The sequence below is a fragment of the Anser brachyrhynchus genome (assembly GCF_964034855.1).
Source record: "Anser brachyrhynchus genome assembly, chromosome: Z".
Taxonomy (NCBI): domain Eukaryota; kingdom Metazoa; phylum Chordata; class Aves; order Anseriformes; family Anatidae; genus Anser; species Anser brachyrhynchus.
Window position 1 is genome coordinate 74,281,379 of NC_137697.1, and position 6,420 is coordinate 74,287,798.

A 6,420-nucleotide genomic window follows, 5' to 3' on the forward strand; every position below is an offset into this window, starting at 1 on the left:
AATCCTGTCATCCCTTCCTCCTGTCGGATCAATAGCAGCACTCAGCATGGTGTCGTCTACAGCCTTGCTGAGGTTGTTCTCAATCCCGCCGTCCATGTCACCAATTAAAACAAAAAAATGCTGGCACAAATACAGACTCCCTAGGATCACCCCTGTTCACTGTCTCCGCCTTGACAGTAAACCATTGACTGAAGTTCTTTGGATACAGCCATTCAGCCAATTTCAAAAAGTCCATCCATCAAATCCATGTCTCTCTAATTTACAGACAAGGATGTGTGGGACCATAACAAAGGCTTTGCTTAAGTGAAGGTAGATAACATTAATCGTTCTTCCCTTGTTCAACAATGCTGTCAGTCTGCTGTAGAAGGCCACCAAGTTAGTCAGGAATGATTAGTGAAGCCATGTTCTTATGTGCTCTCTTAACGCACCATTCTGGAGGGTGATGGAAAGATTAAATGACCTCTTGAAGTACCAATACAACAGAAAGCTATCCAGAAGATAAAAATATAGGAAAAGCTGATAATACGGAAAAATCTTTATCTTCTGCAAAAGGAATAACTCCCAGTTAATATGAAAAATATAGTGTAAATTATGCTATATATGGTGGAAAAAACAAGGGGCAGATTTTTTTTTATATACAGTTACATCTATGTATGTAATCCCCTAGAATAATAATCCATTGTATTGAGTTTACATGGAAAGTGCTTGGTAGAGGGGGAGGGCTGCTGGAGAGGCCTCTGAACAGAGCCCAGTGGCTGCCCAATGTTAGGGAGGAGTTAGCTCCAGCCAGCTCCACAAGGGACCTGCCGCTGGCAAAAGCCAAGCCGTGAGCGACACTGGTTGGACCTCTGGGAGAGCAGGTCCCACATGGAGCAGATCTCCACGCTGCAGCCTGTGAAGGAGCCCCCGGTGGAGCAGGTGGATGTGGCCTGGAGGAGGCTGCGGCCCATGGAGAGCCCCCGCAGGAGCAGGCCCCGGGCCGGAGCTGCAGCCCGTGGAGAGGAGCCCACGCAGGAGCAGGGGGTCTGGGGGGAGCTGCCGCCCGTGGGGGACCCGTGCTGGAGCAGTTTGTTCCTGGGGGATGGATGGACCCCGTGGTACGGAGCCGTGTGGGAGCAGTTCCTGAAGAGCTGCTGCCTGTGGGCAGCCCCCGCAGGCTCAGTTCGGGAAGGAATTCCATGTTCCCCTGCACCACTCAAGGGGACTAGGTAGAAGAGGTAGATCGGGGAAAGGTGTTTTTAGGTTCCTTTTAGTTCTTGGTGTTCTAGGCTGTAAGCAATAGGCAATGTATTGATCTCCCTATGCCAAGCCTGCCCTGAACATGACAATAATTGGTGAGTGATCTCCATGTCCTTATCTCAATCCACAAACCTTTTAAAATTGTATTTTCTCCACCTGTTCCATTGAGGAGGGGAAGTGGGAAAGTGTTATGGTAGAGCTCAGGTGCCCATCAGTGTGAAATTACCACATCCTATGTAATTAGAACAAAATAAAATACTTCAGGTCATGGTTTTCTAATTTCCCTGTTGCCTTTTGTGTTTAAATGTATGCTTGATACTACTGCAGAGGGGAATCTCTTGTCTGAACCTCTGTTGAATCTCAAAAAGAAAAGTAACTTGTGTTTTTCTTAAAGTTTAATTTATTCAGAGACCATTAAAATGTACACTTAAAAAACAAAAAAGGGAAAGAAAAAAAAATGTTTTGAAGGATACCATAAATTCTGGAAACATATGTGTAGGTGAAGTGCCCTAACTTGAATGTTATTAACAGTCAGTGGTAACAGCACTATCATATTTTTCATCATTCCTGTCATTTTTTTTGGAACCATTTAATGGTAGCATTAGACTTTTTTGTATCCATCTGTAATTATTTCATTCAAGATTGTCAATAGGACTAGATAAGACAGTTTCACTCTCCTGGCTGATAGTCCATTTCTATTTATTTCCCTTCAACAATGTTTGCATTTTTAATATGAAGAGGATAATCTATATACACATCCATTGTATTCACACATTTTTTACATCATTAAAAGTGTATATATATATAGTCAATGTATGTAAATAGAATATAAAATATTAAGATATTTTAAGATGAAGTAATGAATAGCATATTTATGTACATATATATGTCAAAACAATTAGCATATTACATACTTTATCATGGATAATATTTTAGTATGATACAATGTTTAGTTTTTCCTTTTTTTTCAGCTGTTGCATTGACCTCACATACGCATCCCTGGAAACCAGCCATTTTGCATGCAGCAGCAAGAACTCCCTTCACAGAGATTAACAATGGTATCAGTAAAAATGCCAGGTATTTGGGGATGTTCAGCAAAAGACGCTATTTGAGTTATGTCAAACTGTACAAGATGTAAGACAGATTGAAAAAATGTAGGGTACAAAAACAGATGAAACATTACTTCTGATGATGCCTGTCATTAGGTAACCTTAAAAAAAAAAAAAACTGAAAAATAATTATAAAAGAAATTTGATAGAGGACAAATGTTCAGTCAGAAATCATTATCACACTGTATTTGCCAAGGATGCACATCTGAGTATTCTTTTCAAGACAATGACTCTGATATTCCACCAACTGTATGAATTCGTTTAACAGTCTCAGTATATGTTCAAAATACTAATAAAAACACAATTAATTTGGGAGCAACATGGATCCACATAAAATAAGCTAAGAAAGTAACCAGAAAGTAAACATTTTTTGTCGTAAGTTTTATTAAAGTAAAATAAGCAAATGCATTTACCTTTGGATTTATTTTTGTGATCTTTCTACACACAAAAAATATCAGAAGACAGTCTTTATTTTTTCTGCATTACCTATTTTTTTTTTCCATTCTATTCTTTAAATCCACTGTGCTAATTACAAACCACTTGATATTACTGGATATTTTTAATCCCCCAATAATATCTTATGATCTCTCCCTAATTAACTACCTCACAGATTTGCAGTCTTTATTTTCATCATTTCCTCCATAACAATACAGTTTAGTACAAGACTAAATAAAGTCATTACAACCTTTAAGAAATACACAGATAAACATATCCCCTAATTCATCTTTATTATACATTACAATCTCTTCTAACACTGCCTTGTAAGTTCTTTTGTTTGTTTGTTTCCATTCTGCTGTGTACATGCAGGACACATCAACCCAGTGGGCATTTTTCTGTTGTTGAAATATTCTCCGGCTTTGACCTATTATCAAAGGAACATTAAAAATGGACTTTTTTCCTAAATTTCCATGTTTTAGTCTTCACTATCAGTCAAGTCTCCAGATATCAATCAGTTTTATAAAACTGCACAGCTTTTAACAGCATGCTTCTTTTTAACATCTTTCATTTACTGTTAACATTGTCAATGTCTGTTCTCTCTTCCACTATCTACTCAACATTTTCCATGAACTATCTGAATTTATATTTTGTCTATTTTAATGTTGTAGATGTGATAAACCCAAGAAATATATATATATATACACATAAAACAGAAAAAATAGCGTAAAGAGCTACAAATCCTTTACAAATCTCGCTTGACCTTAAAGAAAATCTCTAATTTCTGCATTCGCAGGAAAAAAGGTTCAAGAAAGTAGCCTCTTACCATCTCAGAAACATTTTGCACACAACAATACCCTTGACTGATTTTAATCGGGATTTTTCTGTGGCCTTCACAAGGAAATTACTCTCCTCCACCAACTTAATGACTTCCTCATTTCAGTTGCTGATGGTTTCTTCTCCACGACCTTGAAAATGTCCTCAATTTCAGGGACTTTTCCTTTCTCATGCAGCTGTTGATCATCACTGCAGCTGTGTTTGTCAGATGTTCGTTATAATACAAGTGCTGATAACCTCATTTCATCTCTCCTGTTTTATCTGCTTACTACCTGTGTCTCTCCTACTTTACAATTTCCTTTTCTGTATCTTAGATCTCAATTACTCCTAGATATTACCATGATATTTGCCTACTCAGATGCATCTTTATATTTTACAAATTAAGAAAAGCCTTAGCATGCTACATACACTTACCTTTTCAGTGAATAAGCAAGGAAAATCACATGAAATAATGTTTTGGAGGGTTTGGGGTGTTCTTGTTGTTGCTATTGTTTCATTTTGTTATTGTTGTTTATTTGTTTTCAGTAAAAGCTAAACATCACCACAAGGCAATTATCATCAAAGCACAGAATGTTAAAATCACAAACCTAAATCTTTGGACATTTAAAATGAAAGAACTAAATCTTGACATTCAAAACCTAAAATTAAGTAGTAAAAAGAATATTTTAAAAATCACTCAAATATTCTTTGTCTTTCTGTTTACAATGAACAAAAGTTTAAAACATTTACATTTCAATTTAACATCATACAAATTTAGAAGTTTCTGAGCATTTGATAAACAAGCATGTACAATAGTATACTAATGAAAATAATTACAGTAATAATGAGATTCTGGATATGATGAAACTAGTAGTAGTGGGTGCACAGTAGCAGGTCAATGGGAGTGGGAGTAATTTTAGTGGCAGAATTTCAAGAAACTGTGTGTGACTGTGTGTGTGTATTGGTCCTAGCAGGAAAGGGGATTCTGGCTGTAACATTAGAGTACTGGTAGATGAGAAAACAGAACACCCATCTTTGTCCTGAGCACCAATGGTGCTTTTATTATCAGAAGCTTGTAACTGCTTCCTGGCTGTGACTGATTTCCTGCACTAGCAAACACCTGTCTGATTAACAATTGTATGCCTCCTTTGGACAGTAGCTCAGAGAGTTCCTGGAGAAAAGCTCTTTTCACAGACAGGGGAGAAGCAATATACTGGTAAAACCTGAATTAACTATTTATAAACTTATTTTAATGGATGACAATGGCCTTAGAGATAAGTAGGTACCTAATTTTAATATAAGAGCCTGTAAAACCAAAAGAATGTGGTCACCTGAATGCAAATTAGGAGCCAGCATCTCCTGTAAGAGTAAAAGGCATTGTTGCTACTTGTGTTTCACACGTTACAAAGAGCTCATGAGCAGATGCAAGCTGTCTAACTTATTATTACCTAAGTTTTGCTTCAGCAAATGACTGGCTTGATTATATAGCTTGTATGCAAGTTTATAAAAAGCACTGTGTGAATTGCAGACTTGAAACGTGTCTTACTGAGTGTTTGAATATTTACAATTTCTAGAAACATTTGATGAATATTTGTAAGTTTTCTTTTGTAAAACAACTTGTTGAATATCTATGCAAACTACTGGCAAATGTGGTCAAATTGTAATCAAAATTCACTCAATTATTTTTCAAGGAATAATTTTCTGTTCTTTGGATTTTTTTATTTGTGTGTGTGTGTGTGTGTGTGAAGCTGTTTGTATTTGCAGGAGATTTATGCTACATGCAAGGTTGTGGATTTTTTTTTGTTTCATTTTTTTATATGTCTAGAAAAATCAGACAATTACCATAGTAAAGTATTCTAATTCTAAGCACTAAACTTCATACCAGTAAGAGCAACAGGTAAACATATTTGTGAGAAAACAGAATGCAGAGAACATTGTTTTTAATTTCAAAAAGCAAAAATAATAATAGGGACTTGGTGAACCAATATATAGCAAAGTACAGACATGGTATGAATCATAACCTAGGATTTATTCCCCATATTCAGAAGTTATTGGTGAGCTTCTAATCATCAGAAATACATGATTTCTAGGAAATCAAATAAAGTCTCATGACACTTTGGCAGTTAAGATCTTCCTTGACTCTGCTATTAATTCTGAGAGTTTAGAGTAAACATAGCTATTTCAACAGTAAAAGTCATAGTGTTTTGCTTTGTCTAGTTGTTTGACTGTGACAATAGTCGTTAACAAAATGGAGTATATACCTTTTTATCAACAACATTCAACCGTTGTTTCAATGTGTAAGTTTTCATTTGACTATTTAACTCAGTAAGCTGCCATGATGTCAGAGGTAATATTCAAAAAAAAAAAGGGGGGGGAAATGATAGATGTATGTTATGAAACAACTTTATTTCAGTTTATTTAGATTCTCAGGACTTGGATATTATCAATGCTTGACTATACTAAAGCACCGGATCTGACTAGTGGTAACAGTGCCATCCATGTGGGCTTGAGGTCTAGGACCTCCAGAGGTCCTCCAGCAAGTCATTGACGTCCCCAGCTCTTCATAAAGTTGAACATGGTATAGTCCTCATGTTCTGCAGTCTAACCAACTACAGTGTCCATTGGCTGAAGAGAATGGATTTGAATGGATTTTTTTAAAACATCAGGCATGTACATTCAACTCAAATTTTTTTTTATCACATTTGTTTCATCTCTTGCATGTGTGACTGAATACCACGAACCAGTTTAACCCATACTTTTTCTTATCTTGTGACTATTGAATTCTGTGAAAGTATTCAGTTTGAATTAAACATCTAAGAGG

The 6,420-nt window shown here is 36.3% G+C and overlaps 1 long non-coding RNA gene across 1 annotated transcript; it reads right to left on the minus strand.

The window, feature by feature from the left end:
• Positions 1-1,881: 1,881 nt before the first annotated feature.
• LOC308185054 lies at positions 1,882-4,197 on the minus strand. Its single transcript, XR_013943093.1, has 2 exons — positions 3,610-4,197; positions 1,882-3,210 (listed from the first exon to the last, which is right to left on the minus strand). It is a non-coding gene; the product is annotated as an uncharacterized lncRNA (long non-coding RNA).
• Between the last annotated feature and the right edge of the window lie 2,223 nt (positions 4,198-6,420).